Raw genomic sequence first — 19,214 nt, 5'->3', positions numbered from 1 at the left:
TTGTCTCTTTGGTGGGAGGATAGAAAACTGTCTTGCATTGTAGGCTACCTGAATCCACCCTCCAGATGGCCACAGTGATCCCTTCCTCCCAGTTATCACAGGTGATGGCCACCTGGAAGCAACAGTTGCTGTGACTGACAGTTGCTTACTGGAAAAGTGAAAGCCCCAAACCTGCCTTGGTGACAGCAGCCGTTTACTGTCTGGGCTCAGGTAAGAAAGCGATCCTTTTGAATCAGGTGATGGCAAGGACTTGGCTTGAATGTAAGGCAGGGTGGGCTGGAGCTGGGCAGGGATCAGCATATTCCCTGTAGACATAGATGGTGCAGAGTTGGCTGCCTCCTGGGATATTTTTTTACCATTGTTTATTACACATTTTCTTTCCTGTCCATCTCTGAGTCCATGTCCCCAGGATAAAGATGGTAACATTGTCTGGTGGCTTCTTATCCCATTTCTGCTGGCTCCCGGATGATGCCAGGGTCTCCCTGAGCCCCTCCTATGAGACCAGGCAGACAGGCATTGTGCCAGACAGCCGCCAGCAGTGTGCATTGCTGCTTTTCATAAGAAAAGGCGCCTGAGTCCCACTGCCAAAGCATGGAGCCATCTTGCCCATTAATCATGATTTCAGGATTCTTGGAGAGATCTTAGCAACTGCCTGGCCAAAGCCCTACTCAATTTACCATCACCTGTCTGCTTTCAGTGCTGGCTGGTATCCACTGCCCTTGCCCCAGACTGGGAAAACTATCCAGTGAACAGGACAAGGTGCCGCCCACAACCCAGACCCACCTTGGATCCCGTTTTAGAGGCCAAGTCTTTGTGTTTCTCTGCAGACTCAGAAAGCACTTGGTTAGAATTAGTGTTACTATTGCTTTCAGTTTTTCATTTTAAAAAATTAGAGGAAGCTGGACCGATATTCCTGCTTTTCAGAGAACAGATAGATCTGATCACATCTGTACCCCAGGCTTAGGGAGTTCCTGAGTTGCCCATAGCTGTCTCTCTATAGGAAAGGCTTTCCTTGCAGGCCACAGTATGTTGGGACTCCTAAGGCGTCACTACTCTGCCTCTGCCCCCAGGACAGGTGGCCTCTGTGAGTGTTGCCTGTGGCCCCAGTCTCTTGCCCTGCAGGCAGTGCTCATTGGCTCCATTGCTTAGCTTTCTGGGGAGAGTGAGGTCAGCCCCTCAAGACTGGGTGAGGCAGGGGCCACTTTCATCCCTTTGAGGGCAGGTGTTCTGGGCAGCACCAGGTCTGCAGCAGAGGAAACAACATATCATCCTCTCTACTTCTGCCTGACAGAGGAGGCTCTGGCTGGAAAAGCCAGCCCACATGGCCCTCCTCTGCCTCTCTTCCTCAGTCACAGAACACTGTTGCCCCAGGAACCAACCACCCTCTCAGGGCAAGCTTTGGGGCCTTGCTGATCTTCCAAGAGCCATCTGGGAAACAGAAATCCTGAGCCTCTTCAGCAATACAGGGAGGTCGCTTCCCAGGCCACTCTCTGTGGCAAAAACCTTTGAGCAGTACATTTTTAAGCCATTCCTGCAGGGAATCCCATGCGCTGAGCAACTTGGATACCCTGTTAATTTGGAGAAGGGTTGCTGAATGCCAGGCAGGTCAGCTGGAATTAACATGTGTTTTGCTGAAAGAACAGAGTTGCCACCCACATCTTCATCCATGTCTGGGCAGGAGCTGTTCTGGAATTCTAAAGGGAGGGGGAGGGCAGTGAGTTATCCCCAGTCCTGTCTTGAGGGTTCTGATTTGCCTTTGAAGACCTGAGTTTTCAGGTTTCCTAGTAGAGCATTTTGAGGGCTGTGGTCACTGGTAGCACTAGGGTTAGTGGTCACAGCTTTGGCTGTCATGGGGACATCATGCTGGCCTAGCCAGCCCAGCAAGCTAGGCTTTCTTCTCACCATTTTCCAATGGTGGAAACAGGGTCAGAGAAGCTGAATGACCAGGCTGTAGTTAAGCAGCTGGAAGATGGACAGGCCTGGGGTCCCTTCTTCTCCCAGCTATGACAGTCCCAGTGGTAACCACTGGCTGACTGGCTGCTCCCCACTAAGGTTGGCCTCAAGTACATGCAGGGGACACTATTATGTCTGAAACGTGAGGCTTTGCTGGGGCCAGATTTCTAGGTGGGACCCTATTCCTCCCTGTTCCTGTCTTGGAAGATGGGGAGTAGGCTGCACAATTGCAGTTGCCTTCTGAGCCTGTGGTCTTCATTCCTCTCCAGGAGCAGCCTGGGAGGGAACCTCTCTTTTAATTAGCCTGGCTGCTCTAAAGCTTGGGGAGGTGAATGCAGCGCCTTGCCTTTGGAACCTGCTGCCAGTGGACACAATGTAGCTGTAGGAATGAAAACAAGAAAGTGAAAGGCCCACAGGCTCAGATTTTTAATTGGCACCGTCCTCGTGGCCCTGCGCCCGCCTGCTGGCCCTCCCGGGGCTCTGTTTGGGCGGCTGGTCCTGGGCAGCAAGTGATGGAGCCTTTCACATCTTCAGACTGATTTAAGTGGACCTGTATAGATTCCTGCAGCCACACTGAAAGAGCAAGGCGCGATCACTGTGCCCAGAAACCCTGGGAAATTCATCAGCCACCTGCGAGTGGTGAATAGCAGGAGCTGCCGAGAGCCGGGCAAAGCTGCCTGGGCTTCAGTGGCCCCACAGCCCTGCCTGCTGCAGAGAAAAGATTTTTCTAAAGCTGCAATTAATTTTTTCCCCCAGCCCATTGGAAATTGCTTTTTTGCTTTCAGCTGTGTGAGCACGATCCTTGATTCTGTGATTTTCCTTTTTCCTTTAACCTGAGCTGCGGCAATTGATGTTTCTCTGGAGACAAAAAGCTAGTTTTATTTCTTGTCAATTATCAAGGAAAGGACTTGTTTGTGTTTTGTGTCTTTTTTTTTTTTTTTTGTCTTTTTCATTGTCTCTCTTTTTCTAAGATCTTCTCAAGCTAATAGTGAGAAGAGAGGCACATGTCAATGATTCTGCCTGGACAGGTCCTGCAATCCCTTCAGGAATGTCAGTTTTTCTTGCTTACATGAAAACACTAGAGATCTCACTTAGAGGGGGACAATGACTGAGATTAGCTAAGGAAGGAGCACAAATAAAATAGAAAGTAGAGAGGCAGCTGGCCTGCCTGTCAGGGTTAGATGGCACAGTCTAAAAGGACTGTCTAGACTTACACCATTCTGTTGGAACAGTGATGGAAAAATACTTGCCCTTATGCTTATGGTTACAGGAAAGCTGGTTTTAGGTACATAAAGTGAGGCCACCTTATCTTCCTGGAGTCACCATCATTTAGATATTTAAGCATCTTTGAGCATTGTGCACATGTACCTGTGTCTGTGGGAAGTGCTAACCCACAAGGACATTTAGTTCTTTGGGCATTGGGGGACATTGCTATCGGAGGGCATTAGCCAGGCTGGCTGCGGTACACCTGCAAACCACCTAATCATTGTCTGTTGGGACACCAGGATGCCATCCACTGCTGGGCAGGTTCTGCTGTGAGGAGGTGCAAGGCTTACAGGGTGGCATCTGTGTGGTGTGACAGACTGCCTGTCGATCACAGCAAAATCAGATCTCTGCCTCTACTGCTCCAGTCTCGAACCTGGCAACACTGGCGTGAGAGGAGACCTGTCCCTGGGGATTTGTCCAGATACCGGTGCTAGGCTTTATCTTCTCCTTGTCTGGGACCTTGTCCTTCTTAAGGTCTCCTGACCAGCTGACATGGCAGATTGCTGACAAAGTCACACCCAGCAGGGGCAGTATTCTTGGAATAATGACCATTCTGTGTCTGAGCCCTTCCTGCACCACCGCTGGCTGTAGCTGTAGTGACTTGCTGGTTGGGTTCTAACAGCTCCCTCCTTGGACATGCATCCTCTGCAGGGTTGGGAGCATCTGGCACCTCATTTGGATGGAGCACGCCGTTAGGCTGCCCACTGTTTAGCCGAGTGACCTTTGTAGACCATCAGCCTCTTAAAGTCTCAATTTACTCATCTATAAGGTAGGAATGCAGATCCCTTCCCCCCACACACAATTCCCTTCTCCCATTGCCAAGAGATCTGAAGGAGCCTGTGACCCAGGGTGTGCTATTAAACTTAAGTGTCCAGGTCCAAAGAGTATTAACTCTCTCTGCCATAGAGTGAAGAAGGGGCTTCTCTTTTTTAGAATCTTATTTCCCAAGTTTTCTTGGTCCAAGTGGACATGGACTGTAGCTGATGTCATAGTGTCCAGCAGCTTTTCTGTGGTAGCCACGTGTGCTTCTTCCAATTCATGAGACATTCTTGCAAGAGAGTAGGCTCACTTTCTGAATCAGGCTCAGCCAGTAAGGTCTTAGGCCAGTGGTCTCCAGGCCTCCTGGAGGTGAGCATCTCCTGTCCTTACAGCACAACCCACCTAATCCGGGAGGGCCATGGGGACTCAGAGTCACACTGGCAGTAGCAGCATTGGTCATTGTAGGAATTGCAACCTTTTGAAGTGATGCCATAATAGTGGAGGGAGTAAGAATGTGTGTTGTGTGTTTGTGATGTGCATGAACATACCCATGATCAAAGGGACTGAAGCTTAGACCAGGTCCATCAGGAAACTGCTGGGACTCTCTGTGTACCCAAAGGTGTCACATTTAGATACCATGCTGCTTTATTCTCTGCTTTGCCTTCTGCTGGGTGCTTTCAGCCTGTTTCCCTTTATACCTCTCATCACCTGGAGGTTGGCTCCGGGAGAAAGTACCATAGGCGTAGACTTCTCCTTCTCCGTCTGGCTGAGGGCTTGCTAGTGTTGGATCAGTGGGCAGCTCTCCGTGCTGGGCTGTTGCCTTGCTGGTGTTCTTTCTTTTTCCTCTTTCTCTCCTTCCTACACTTGGGGGGTAGTATTGCACGGTGGTTAGCACCTGGGCCTGGTGTCAGACTGCTGGATCACATCCTCCTACTTTCATACTTTCTGTTCTCAGTAGGGTCCTGAGGCTGTAGTGACTATACTGCATCTCCCAAGGTTGATGTGAGGGTTTGGTGTGAATGTCCTTTGAAGCTCAGAGTAAATGTTTAGTAAATTTTGCCTCTATGATCATCAAGGATTCACAGCTGCCAGAATATAAGAATAAACCCCTTCAATTCCAGGGAATGATAGACAAGTGGATTGGTGATCACTTCAGCCTCATGAGTCAGTTTTTATATAGGAAGCAAAGTGTAGGATTCAGAATGATTCAGGGAGCTCTAACACCTGCACATTCCTTGAGGGCCACCTTGAGGCCTCCCTGTTTCAGGCCTTCCCTCAACTACTCCTGGGCTGAGGCCTGGCTAGTGAACAAACACAGGCCTTTATCTACAGAGAGCTGGTGCCTACAGGGGTGCTGGGTATTAGGGAGACAAAAGGGCCCGGAAGCCATGCTGGAAAGTCCCGGGATGCACTTACACAGGTATGGCCTGGGGACTTCCCTGCACCCTCTCTTTGCTGGTCCACTTGGTGAAGAGACCATGCCTGAGGGCATTCGGCTGTAGGAGTGGGAGATTGTGTGTGTGAGGATCAGGTACTAGAGTTTGAACCCCAGGTCTTCATACTGACCTGCATCCCCAGCCAATTTTTTATTGTGAGACAGGGTTGTGCTAAGTTACCCAGGTTGGGGCTTGAACTTACAATCTTCCTACTTAGCCTCCCAGGGTGCTGAAATTATAGGTGTGTGCCACCCACGCCTGGCTTATAGTTGGAAATTTTTACCAAATGACAGGCAAGGTTTTGCAGGAGGCGGGGTTGGGTTAGGTTGGGTTTCTGCTGTCCCGAATCCGGATATTTCTGGGAACAGTGCAGTGGAACATGATGATTAAAGTGCAGCCTTTGGATGCCAGATCCAGCCTCTGCCCTGTGCTGTATCTGGGCCAACCTTGGCCTCTCTGATGCAAATAGGGAGGCAGCAGGGCCTGTCTCAGCAGTCCTGTTAAGTAGGATTGCGAAGCTCCTTGGACCTTCTGAATGCGTAGGGAGGCAGGGGCTCTTTGTAGATCCTACCAGGTACTTAACAATAATGAACAAAAGGGAGCAAAATAGAAAGAGAAAAAATAAGCCTATCAGAAAATCTATAGTTACAGGGCTGGGGATTTAGCTCAGCGGCATAAGCACTTGCCTTGCAAGCAGGCAGTCGTGAGTTCAACCTGTGGTACTGATAAAAAAAAAAAGAAAATCTACAGTTAAGTTGAGGTGTGTCCCTGGGAAAGTCAACGCCATACAGACCCACCCTGGCCAGCCCTTCCGGAGCCTGTAGTTGGGCCTCCAAGTTGGTGCCACCTTCCACTGGGTACTCTGAGACCTTGACCTGAGGTTTCCACATGCACCCTCTCTTAATCTGGTTTATACAGTAGCTCCCAAGACCAGCATCACCTTAACAGTGTGGAGCACGCCGTTAGGCTGCTTAACAGTGTGACTCTGAGGGTGGAAATGACTTGCCCAAAACTAGTCTGCTGGAGAGGGTGAGAGCTCCACTCCTGTGTCTGCTTGGTGGCAGAGAGCATGCTGTGTCCTCTGTAGCTTCTGGGAATCTCCTGTCACCTTCCATACCTGTGAAGGAAACAGCTCTTGGGCTGGAATCTTCTGGACTCTCTTGCATGTCCATTCTGGTCCTGGTGGAGAATACAGAAACCCCATATCCACCCTCTATCCCGTATGTCCAGGAGTACTGCAGTGAGGGCTGCCCCTCAGCATACCAGATCATTTGGAGAGATGAGACTTTTACTAGTGAGCGGGTGGCTACCTCAGGAAGGGTGGTTAGAGGGCAAAAGCCCGCATCTTTCCACACACTGCCCCATACTTTGTACTTTGCTTGCTCCAGGCCTGACAGGTCTTCAGCACTCAGGGGCAGCAGGACCGCACACATTTTGTCCCTGCCACTCACTTCTGTTTCTGTGGGTGGGACCAGCTAAGCCCAGAGAAGCAGAATGTGCCCAGGAATGTCCTGCCACACCTGCCAGCGGGCAATGTCCCTGGCCATCTGCCCTGCCTGGGCACGCTGGGACATGCTGGCCAAGCCCCGCTGGCTGCTGCCCTGTGCTCACGCCACAGGATTCTAGTGGCCAGCAAGAGACGCTGTGGCCTCTCCCATCCCCAGCATGCTGGGGATTTCTGCCCTTAGAGATTGTTGTGCATCGGGTAAGGGGGTGCCTTACTCTGTTTCCATCTAGGCACAGCTGGGCACAGAAAGTTGTGTTTGAACAAACCCTCTGAGCCAAACACTGTGAGCTCATTTCAATCCCTTAAGGTCAGTTTTATTTCCCAAATTATAATGGGAAAAGAAAAACTCAGTTTGCGTAATGGGCCCAAGGAAACACAAGTCCTTGTATTAGAAGCAGGGGCCCACCCCAGATGATCAATGTTTAAACTCTTCTCTCAACCACCTGGCCTTGTACTTCCAGACATCAGTGTGCAGCCAGCAGAGACTGGCTGTCCAGAGAGATGAACTAGAACTTTATGGGACTCTACCAGCCAGCCTGTGGCATGGAGGCTCCAGGATGGAGGGTGTAGGTTCCCTCTGCTGGGTAGAGGTTTCAGGGAGGCTTTGTGGGCATGAGTGGGCATTCTGACTGGCCTGTGATTATGCCAAGTTTCTTAAGGGAGAAAGAGTTTTTTTGGAGATGGGGAGGTCCTGGCCTGGGGAAGACATCTCTGGGTGAGTTTGGTGTCTCCAGTGGCACCTGAGCAGGAGATGTGGGGGGGGGGCATGGGTGAGCTGGGAGTGGGGCTCAGACATTTGCTCTTTGTCTGAAGGCTTGGAGAACAAGATGCTGGGTCAGGTCTGTTGAGCTGCGAGGCTGTGGGGCACTGGAGAAGTGTGTCCGTTGGGTTTGGAGCTTACAGTGTGATCTGGCCTGAAAATGGCTGTTTGGGCTACTGTGCTCCGGTTTGGATTTGGTGCCAGGCTTCAAGTCCCATCCCAGCTGATCTCCTTGTAGCAGCCTCTCGGGACAGGGTGGAGACATCTAGGGCTCATGCTCACAACTCTTGTGGCAGAGATGGACCCAGAGCAGACCGAACTTTCCCAGGACACACCCAGCATGTAGCAGTCTGGAACCAGAAGCCAGGTGCCATTGGCGAGTGTTTAGTTGCTTCCCATATTTTGTCAACTGCTCTAAGGCCAGCAAGGGTGACCTTTGGGACCACTCCTCAGGTTGGAGACCCAGAGAGGGCAAGGTTTACCTGAGGTTGCCCAGCGATACACTTAGACCTCATTGCTGATTTGATCCTCCAAGTGAGAATGGAAGCCCTCTGCTAACTGGGAATGGCAGCCTGTGAAAGTTAATGGAGACTGTTGCTTCTGGAGTTTTCTGAACTGAGGCTTATCAGGGCAGATCAATCAGACAGTTGAGTTTCTGCCTTTTCTTCATGATTTGTATTATATAGTTGTGAGGAAAGAAGAGCCCCCCCCCCCGAGAACCAAGTTGAAAGGAAATCTTGATGAATTTGATCTTGGTCCCTGCTTCTCATCTGTTAGCCAGGTGTAAAGGCAGGACAGGTGGACCTGGGGCTCCATCTCCACATGCACCAGGGCTATGCAGACACCTAACGCACATGTCCATCATGTGTGTATGTGTGTGTGTGTGTGTGTGTGTGTGTGCACCAAAGTACTCCTGTAACCACCGAGGCCACTTACAGATATGAGGCCCATTTCCCTGGAATCGTTTGTGACAAATGAGCAGCCGCTACCTGTGCCCACCCACATGACTGCAGGTGCAGTGTGGCTCTCCGGGCCCCAGAAGCCCAGCAGTGTTTGTCCTGGAGCAAGGAACCTTGAATCATCCAGAGATGGGCTGGGGGATAAGGTGACCAGAGCATTTGAACCTCTCAATAGCAGATATTTTCCAGAGGTTTCCCTGCTCTTTGCATGGTTTACTGCACATGGACTTGACCACTGGCCATTCAGAGGCTGGCCCCTTTCTTCTATTTTCCTGTCCCAAGCTTATATGAAATTCACATTTAGTTTGGTGGTTATTAATTGCAGGAATTTAGGACTGGTAGGGTTTTTGCCCATACAATTTTGCAAAGCCATTTAAAAAATGTATAAGCTTTCTTTCTTATTAATAAGGAGGAAAGGAAAGAACTTTTAAGGAGAAACATCAATATGGAGATGAGGTGAGAGGTGTGTTTTTGGGGGGGAGGGTACAAGAGACCATTTGAATAAGAAGATTTTGACCTTTGCTTCATTTCTTACTTGGTATATCCTCATGTCTTAAAGTAAAAAGACACATTCATTTAGACATGCATATTTCATTTTTTGGGTCACACCTTCACATGCTTGAAAACCAGAGCAATAGACACAATAAACCCTCAGCCTTATTGTTCTCTACTCAGGTTCATGACTTTTTTGCTGTTTTATATGGTGTTAGCTTTCTGCAACTATGACAAACATGAGTGAAGCAACTTACAGAATGGAAGAGTTTATTTTGGTTCACAGTTGCAGAGCAATGGTCACTTGGCTCTCTTGCTTTTGGCCTGTTGTGGGCACAGTGTATCATGGTGGCAAATGGTAGAGAAGGCTTGTTTAACTCACTGTGGCATGAAACAAAAGACAGAAACAGAAAGAGACTGGCAGCCCAGTGTCCCCTGCAAGAGCAGTACTCCCCAGTCTAACTTCCTTTCACTTCCCAAAGATCTCCCCCGGAACCAAGCCTTCAACACATGAGCCTCTCAGAGACACTGCAGAACCACACTATAGCATCCTCCTTCTGGAGTTCCATGTGCAAAGCCAAGCAAAGAGGAATTTTGATTTTTACTGCATTTTTTCTTAAAATTTAGTGTGCTGTATACGTACCTGTCTGCCCCTCGCTTTCTTCCATGATAGGCCCTGCAGGCTTTTCTGTGGCAGAAGTGAGCTGTTTTCAGTCTTCCTCGGTTGTGAGCTGCAATGTGCGTGAGTTCTCTGGATGTGGGTAGCTGTGTCTCCTGAGGTGTGTGTTCCCTGGTAGGCTTGCTAGGTCTCTGGGTGTATGCTTGTCCTGCAGGACGTCGCCAGGTCTTGTAGGAGCCATTCAAGGCTGCTTTTGACGGGGTCTATTTCCTATCAATTCTTTAACTGAGATCCTGGCCAATTATTGGGTTTTTGCCAACCAAACAGTAAAAATGATTTCTCTTGTGTTATTTTAGTTTGCATTTTTCCAGTCAATTGAGCATCTTTTCATATGTTTAAAAGCCATTGGCTGGGCATGGTGGCACATGCCTATAATTCCAGCATTGGGCAGGCTCAGTCAGGAGGATTACTGTGAGTTCAGGGCCAGCCTGGACTACATAGTGAGTTTAAAGCCTGGCTGAACTGCATAGTGAGACTCTCCTTCAAAACAGACAAACAAACAAACAAAGCAAGCAAGCCATTGTTCTTTTCACTTGCTTGTTTAAAAAAGATAGAATCCTTGGTCTTTTTATTTTCAGTTGTGTGTTAAATAGATTACCTTTGCCTGTGGTATATTACATGTTTACTTCTAATTTGTTCTTTGTTTTATGACTCTGTTTTTGGCATTTTAAAACTTTATTGACATGTAATCCATGCTATACAGTTCACCCATTTAAAATGTACAATTTAGTGGTTTATAGTGTATTCACAAAATTGTACAGCTACCACCACAATCAGTTTTGTAACACTTTTATCACTCCTAGAAGTGGTCCCGTAACTATTGGCAGTCATTTCTCAGTCCCTGGCAACCACTGATCTGCTTTCTCTTTATGGATTTCTTTATTCTGGACGTTTCATATAAATGGACTCACGGTAGTGGTCTTTTGTGTTTAGCTTTTGCTGTGCACATTGCTTTCGAGAGTCATCTGTGCTATGTAGTGTGTCAGTACTGCACTCCTTCTATGCCAAATAATATTGTGTTCTGTTTATCTACAGAACAGAACAGATATTACTGTTCTGTTTATCTACTCATTGGCTGGTAGACTTGTGGATTGTTTCTACATTTTGGATATTATGCATAGTACAGGTTTGTGCGCGGCATTTGTTTTTATTTTCCTTAGGCATATACCTAGCAGTGGAATTGCTGGATCTCGTGACAGCTCTGTTTAACATTTTCAGGAACTACTGGACTATTCTCCAAAGTAATTGAACCATTTTACTCTCCTGTCACATGCTTTCAGCTTTTTACATGTCTGTTTTTATCAAATTTACTATTTCTTTTATAGCTTGGGACTTGGAGTTTTAGAAAGGGCTTTTTATCCTAAGATTATGGAGAAATTCTGCTGTGTTTGCTTCTAGTGGTTTTATAGTTTTATATTGCAATCTTTGATTATATGGAGCTTATCCTGTGTATGGCGTAAATATGGAGGCAACCTCCTTTTTTTTTTGTTCCAGTATGACCCATTTGTCTCAAGACCATGTATTAAAAATTCCATCTTTTATTCTCTGCTTTAAGATTCCATCTTTGTAATAAACCAAAGTTATTTTACAGAATTCTGTTATTTCACTAGTCTATTTCATTAGTTCTTTTATACATGTGTTAATATACCCTTTTAATTACTGCGGCTTAATGGTAAGTTTTAGCATATTGTGTGGTACAGGCTAGTCTGGTAGGTTTAGGTTTTTCTTTATTTTTCTTTGCAGAGCTTTACTAACTAATCTTGTTTATTAAAAACTTGAAACAAAGCAGCTTGTTTTAAGACCATGAGGATAAAGAGTGCTTTGCTATTTTAGATTGTGATTTTTTAAGACATTTGAATTAATTTAGGAAGAACTGACACTCTGTCAGTTTAAGTCTTCCCATCCATGACACAGGATGTCTATTGGTTTTCCTTTAGGGTTTTCTTTTATCAGTTGTGTGAGTTCTTATACATTTATTCCTAGATACTGTGTCTTTTGTGTTGCTGGCCTGCTTTTTGCTCTTCAAAGCCTGTTTTTGTTAGAAACTAGGGCAGCCGAGTATACATTCTATACCAAAAGCCAGGCTCCTAGACCCCTTTGCTGTCCAGGCTGTGTGCACAGGGAGCTGTAGTCACATCCTCTGAGCCCAGCTGTGGCAGGGGTTAGGGAACAGGGAGGTAGAACCTTGGATTGACCAGCACTCGCTGTAGATCATCTTACTTCATTTAATCCTCCAGACAGGTCTTGGTCTCTAATTAGTCTCATATGCATGAGAAACTGAGACTCAGAACTTGAATGATGTGCAAGGTCCCAGTGGGCATAGGAACTGGGATTCTAGCTCAGGCCTGCCCAGCATTTTTTACCCCAAATCCAGCCTGAGGCCTGTGTGCTGTCTTGAGCATGGCGTGGGACTTAAAAGGTCCGATTGCACATCTGCTAGCTGTTGGATTTGGGACATCTCACCTCCCATATCCTCAGTCTGCCCATCTGGAAAATGAGGTGGTTAAACCAGGTGATGATTTGCTCTCTTTCCCAGTAGCATTCCCTTTCTCTGGGTGTCCTCCATGGAAGCCAGTTATCTGGAATGGAGACACAGGCGCCTGGGATAGAGATGGCAGGGGACAGTGCTCAGCAGTGCTGTCTCTGGCCTCTGATATGACTCCTGAGACACCCACATCCAGGCAGGTGAACCCCAGCCTCTTCTAGTCCTCTCTGACCCTCAGTGCTGCTGCAAAAGCCTCTTCCTGACAGCCTGCAGGTCGGTGCTGCCCTAAAATCTGTGGGCTCAAGTTGCGTTAGTTTTGGCTCCCCACCAGAGCCCTGTGTGCTTTGGAAAGGTCCCTTGACTTTTGTTAGGCAAAGACTTCTCTTCACACCAAGCTGCGAGCGAAGTGGTTTCACAAGCTCCATCCTGAGTGTGTGCTGGCCAGAATGTACACCACAGAAACAAAATGTTTGTTTTCTAATTGTGAGAGTGCCAGGAAGCCCTTTGGCTTTGGCTTTCATTCCCTCTGTATACAGGCAGACCATCTGCCATCGAGGGCTCTGGGGCACCTGCAAAGGGTTTGCTGGTAACTGCCATCCCATGGACTGTGGGGGTCTGGACATCCAAGGCCTGCTCCATCCACTGCACTGCATCCAAAGGTGTAGGCCTAGCAACCACTAGCCAGTCCTAGAGCCTGTCTGTGGGGAACAGGTAATAGGGTGCGCCTAGGCACTAGAGGCCTGCTTCCACAGGGAGGGCACACAGTCAGTTTAGTGGGTAAGACGGAGTATGCCGGGAAATAAGGCAACGTGGGGCTGGGTGGCCTAAGTGGAGGAAAGTGGCCTACATGGAGTTGGCAGCAGAAGAAAGTTCACGCGGCTGAAGTTTGCCGCAGAAGGAGCCAGAGCACGTGGGAGGTAGTGATTGGGAAGCAGTGGGCTAATGTGGAAGGCTTGGCTCACTAAGCACCACTCTTCATCGCTTTAAATTTCTGATCCAACTGGACCCGCCCTCAGCATAGTCAGAGGTAGGACGTGTAGTGTAATGTGATGGGGAAGGTGCCTGGAGCAGCATGGGTATCCCAAGAGACACCAAAGGACTAACCAAGGCGAAGGACAGCTGCGAGTGGGGGTTCTAGAAGGGAACCCTGAGCTGAATGTTTGTCGAGCCAGGGTGACTGTTCAGGTGGCCTGGCCTGATAGCAACACAGCATACCTGGCTCTGACCCTCTTCCTTTCCTGGCCCTCTATTTTTCTTGTCTGTGAGAAGGAACAGCCTGAGTTGTGACAGTCCTTGTAGTTTGCTCCCTACCCACTGCCTTCTGGGAGAAGGCCACTATCCTTCCGGCCTAGGCGTCAGCTTCTACAGAGGGGAGTTTAGGAAGCAGGGCACCGGAAGTAAGGGCCAGCCTGCTACCCGGCGGGTATTTACTGCCCCCCACTGGCCCTTTTGCTTCTGGAACCTTTGATCTGGGAAGAGCCTGGAAAGTCTGCTACCAAATCAGCAGTGCTGCCTGGGCTCTGGAGCCCCTCCACGCCCTTTTTTCCTATCTTCAGGCCTTCACAACCAGATTTCCCCGTGTGGGTTTAGTAGCCATCATTTCCCTTATTGCTGAAAATAAGGACACAGTTCAGACTTCCAGAGGCCCAGAGGTGAACGTTGCATGGAAATAGGCTGCGTGTTCTGCTGTCCCTTTATTAAAGAGTGGGTGTCAGCATGAACCTGGGTGAGCATGTGACCCAGTCAGCTTGTGCAGTGCTTCCAGCTGTGGCAGATGTGAAGACAGGCTGCCCAGAGAAGAGGCCTGCAGAGCCTAGCAGATAACCCCCAGTGATATCCTGACCTGCTCATGCTTAGAAGCACACATTCTTACTTTCTTTCCCTCTGTACCCTTTTTTTTCTCTCTCTCTTTTCCTCCCTCTCCTCTCTCTCCTGTTTCCTCTCACCTCCCTGACACCAGACCAAACTTGAGGCAGGGCAGCTTTGCAGCAAAAAAGCCCCTCGCCTCTGACCCCAGGGTTGGGGGCAGCAGCTTTCTTGGGGAAATGGTACAGCCTTCATAAAAAATACAGATTTACCAGAGATAGATTAAAGCTAGGCCCAAAATATTTTCATGTCTTTTTTCTTTTCAGAGACAGTTAAAAAAAAAAAAAAACCTCATGAAACCACATGCTTTGCTGTCTTGGTTGTTTCCATGCCAGCAGCAGCACAAATGAGACTTAAAACATTTCCAGGCTGTTGGCTGTCCATTCTCGTGGCCTAGTATTTTCTTGATACTTGGACAGTTCTGTTCTCTTGCAAGTGTCTGTTTGGGGAGGAAATGCCTCATTCAGGCAGAGCCTGAGGCCAAGGCTTACTACCCTGCCTGGCTTGTTGGTGTCCCAGTTTCTTGAACAACTCAAGGGGGCTCTGTAAGGCCCATGAGATAAAGAAGTCCATGAAATTAGATTAAAAAGAGAACGATAGCATTGAAGAGCGATGTATGTAAGCCAGCCTTAAATACTATGGCCACTTCCCCTGCCTCACACAGGTCTCACCTCTGGGCCACTATTAATGACCTAATCTGTTTTAGCTGATGGGATCTTGGTGGAGTCCTGCCTGCAGGCTCACTCTGCTGCTCAGGGAACAGTAGCACTAGCAGAAGGGAGCAGGCGAGGCTGAGCACAGTAGGTGGCACTGCATGGGCAGCAGGATGGGGCTGAGTATCTATTGAGTTAATATGTTTGGGGGAGGGGGATTTGGTTTTCAGCTTGTACCTGGAAAGCAAAGACCAGGCCACCTTTGTCTGTGTGCCCCATGACCCAGCCAGGACCTTTACCCAGAAAGGTACTGAGGTAGATACTTACACAGAAAAGCCCTAACGAAGCGGACTGTTGCTTCTGGCTGGGAAGCCATGGGGCAGCTGTTGGGGTGGGCATCAAGGGAGGGGCCATGGCCTCCGTTATGGCTGACTAGAGCTGAGGGGTGTCTGGTGGGAAAACCTTGACATACAAAGGCTTCATTCTTAAGTCACTCCCATAACAGGCTGCTGCTGTTGCCTCTTGCAGTCTCTACAAGTGGGGTCACTGTCTCTGCCCATTAGCCTGAGGCCACATGGACAAGTCAGCTGAGCTTTGTTACCTGGGCAGGCCTATGCCTGAGTAGGTGGCCCATCCCTGGTCTACCCTGGCCAGGGCTGAGCCTCAAGAGAATAGAAGTTGGCAAATGGGGGACAGTTTGTCCTGGAGCAGCAGTTTTACCTTGCAATGATGTATTCCTGTGATGCTTTGAACTTCACTCTTCTTTGCTTTCTCCAGACATTTTTGAGGCCACACAGGCCTCAAGGGCATTAACAGGCCCATGCAGTGCTCTTTGTGGGAACAGTCTGAGCTGCTAGGAGAGGCTGGGTGAGATTTTTGCCCGAGGGCGTGGTGGGCCCAGGCAAATGCAAGGCCCGGGTGTGGGTGTGCTCTGAGAGGGTGTCTACTCACCAAGGCATTCTGGGCAGAGCACACAACTGCCCTATTGTGACAGCCACATTTTTCCCTGGCAGGTGGGATGTGCCACCAGCTGGGGCATTCCGTTTGGTTTTTGGTTTTCCCTGTGGCTAAAATAGCTGACTTTTGAGTCAACAGTTTTCAAGGTGACGCCTGGATTCACAGCCCAGAAACAGGTACCTGTGAGGGATGGATCCGGAGTGGAGAATAATACCCAGTGGCAAACTGTGATTTGCTTATGACAGAATTCACCAACTAAATCTTGTATCTTTTTGCCTTCCTACAAAGTACAAGGGACCCAGTTATTCTAGACAGCTAGGGCAAGGGTGGCCTGGGGTGCTTTTAGCTGCCCTTATCTGACACACAGTCGTGAGCCCAGAGCTCAGGGAGTCTTCCAAAGCCAGGGTGCCATGCAAGGCTGAGGCTGTACCTCTAAAACCTGTCTCCCGTCGGCCCTCTCTAGGTCTAAGAAAAAGAGGCCTCCAGCACCCTGCTGCAGCTGTAGCCAGTGCTTAGGGCCTTAGAGTGGCTAAGTTAGGGAATATAGAATTTATTTCCAGCCCCTGTGATTTGCTTATGACATGGAATCATCAGGGGCTGGAAAGTCTGCAGCAGGTTCCATGCCTGGTGAGGGCCTGTTCTTCACAAACGGTGCCCTCTGGCTGTGTCCTCACAGAGCTTCCACTGGCCTCTTTTCAGGGCACCAATCCCATTCATGAGGACTCTACCCTCTGGAGCTAATCATCTCCCAAAGGCCCACCTCTTAATACGTGCACATCAGTATATGAATTAGAGGGGGCACACATTCAGACCATCACACGGGCCTCAGACAGGACTTACCACTGTACCTTAGGTCATTTTCCAGGCAAGATCAGGCAGGACGATAAGTCCAGTAGGAATGAGGAGGTGAGTGCTGAGCGCGCCGCACTGCTGTCCAGCATTAACCCCAGCTCCCTTTCCCTTGTTCTTGTATCTCATAGAGAACAGTGGCACTAAACAGACATGGCCAGACCCAAGTCCTCTTGGCTACAGTGCCTGTCAGAGTATATTACTTGAGACACTTGGGCTAAGACTAGACTTTGTATTTCTTTTTATATACCTGTTCTGGCCGAGAACAGACAGCGCAGCCAGGAATGGGTAAGGGTGGGTCCAGCTCCTTGGGCTTGTGAGTCCTTACTGGGTCTCCTCGCCCAGGAGCACATAGTGGGACATGGAGATTGGGTTCTCTTTGCTCTTTCTTGTGCCGTCCTGCTGAGGCCTCTTGACAGTGGCTGAGGGGCAGAAGGGGCTCTTCCTTCACAGGCATCTGGAACCTGTGCCTTGCCACATATCAGGTTTACCTTTGGAAATGCTGACCCCTAGTCCTGATCTAGGGGTGTAGCTGTGGTGGGAGAAGGGATGTGCTCAGTGTACCAAGGGGCTGCATCGAATCCCAGTACATCCCAGGATGGGGCTTGTAGCTGGCCTTGGGGCTGTCTGTGGTCTTGGGCCAGCATCTTTGGTTGAACTGATGGCCCAGCCCTTCTTTCTTAGGTGCTAGTGCTGAGTCCCCAAGCATCATAACCTTTCCCTTTCTCATGCAGTCAGAAGAGTCCAAGAGCAGCAAACTCATCAGAAGACTTTGCTCAGTGGAGTGTTCAGGAACAATGAGCATGATGACCCTGGCAGGTGCAGCCAGCTTCCTCCAGAGAGTCCCTTTTATTTTCCGTCTGCCAAGCCTATTCCAGCAACTCATTTGCTGTGACAGCCAGTGGTCATCTTTATTTCAAAGCGACACACACACTACAGCCTTTGAAAGGATTAGGGCCCTTGGGATGGGTCTGTGATCACAGCATCAGCAGGCATGTGGAATAGGTGACAGCAGGTACTCCAGGTCCTAGCTGCAGAGAAGCCACAGCCTGTAGCTCCTCTCCCTTGCCTCTGTGTCAGCTCTCCTTGTCATGATGTCGGGCTGGGCCTGGGCCATGAGCGCCTGCGCCGCCCATAGCCTGTGTCATGTCTGCTGCTACACTAAGCATCTGACTCTGGGGAGAAGAGGGCCCACATTTGTCTGCCTTGAAGCTGTCATGTATCCACACCCACGTGGACACCGTGTCAGACCTGTGCCCTCTTTGGTAGGTGGCTCCAAGCAGGACAGATCTGCCCAGCCTTGACGCAGCATGGAAGCTGCAGCTGCTGCTCATTAGGCCTCAGTGCTGCTCCCCACACAGTGCATTGCTGGCAGGCAGGGAAGCTCTCATACAGTCACGCTCTCTCTGGGGCCTGCAAGGGCCCTGTGAGAAAGGAAAGGACTGTCATAGGCCTCTTTCAGATGACGCCTCCAAGATTCCCAGCTGGCGAGTACCAGAAGCAGCCTGGAGCCAGGCCCTCCTTTGACGTGTCAGTGGGGATCCACCCTCCCACACAGTGTCTGTGGAAACGCAGCCCATAGCCCTCTAGAGATTAAGCATCTACGTCTGCAGACAGGGCCTAGAAGTCACAGAGAACTGGCTTCCTGGCTCCACTCTGATACACACCAGCCTTGGGCTATCAGTGTACACAGTAGGAAGTCAGTGGGGTGGGCATTATGGCCCCCATGTACAGCAGTGTGACCTGGGGATGCTCCCATTTAACTCAGACCCTTCTCACAGGGATACTGCTTTCTTTATGTTGGATGAACTCACTGCTACTGTGGGGAATGGCTGTATAGATCATGTCTGAAAATATACACTGTACCCAGCCATCCCTGCAGGGGACTTGAGTTACTCTTTGTTTTAAAAAGGACTGATGGTAACTAGGGATATTGATGTGATGGCTGGTATATAATTCAGTGGTGGAGCATGGGTTTAACATGTGCAAGCCCCGCCTCAGTATTCATGTTGCTGAATTTTTGCACATATCTTAAATTGTTCTCTTAAAATCAAAATCTTAGTACATTTGGATTGGCCTTCATGGGTTTCATATCCTTGAATTCAGCCAACCTTGGATTGAAAAAATTACGAAAAAAAAAAGCATCAGTACGAAACATGTGTAAACTCTTTTTTTTAAGTCACTATTCCCTAAATAATATAGTATTACAAACCATATACATACTTGCACTTACACTGCAATAGGTATTTTGAGTAACCTAGAGATTATTTAAAGTGTATGAGAATATGCATGGATTATAGGCAAATACTGCATCATTTTACATAAAGGACTCAGACAGTGAGGACAGTCCTGAAACCAGTCCCAGACACGGAGGGACACCATGGAATCACCACATTGAAGCTCATCTTTCTGAGAGGTGTACAGGAAGTGTTGCGGGTCTGCTTCACTGCAGCTTCCCCAAGCTTGTTACTTAACATGTTGCTCTTTGACAGTTAAGTAGATAAATAGCTGAATTTTGCATTTCTTTGAAGCACGTAGATCACTGGCCAGCAGTATTTCCTCTTGAGTGCTATCTGGCAGACCAAATACCAGC

The 19,214-nt window shown here is 48.9% G+C and overlaps 1 protein-coding gene across 3 annotated transcripts in view; it reads left to right on the top strand.

The window, feature by feature from the left end:
• Positions 1 to 19,214, top strand: part of Fam53b (family with sequence similarity 53 member B) — a 118,631-nt gene that overhangs the window by 95,362 nt on the left and 4,055 nt on the right. The window lies entirely within an intron of this gene.

Source organism: Cavia porcellus, unplaced genomic scaffold (genome assembly GCF_034190915.1).
Source record: "Cavia porcellus strain 051 isolate PalLab524CR breed Dunkin Hartley unplaced genomic scaffold, mCavPor4.1 scaffold_2, whole genome shotgun sequence".
Lineage (NCBI taxonomy): Eukaryota > Metazoa > Chordata > Mammalia > Rodentia > Caviidae > Cavia > Cavia porcellus.
The sequence above is the reverse complement of the archived record's forward strand: the minus strand, read 5'-3'. Positions and strand labels throughout refer to the sequence as shown.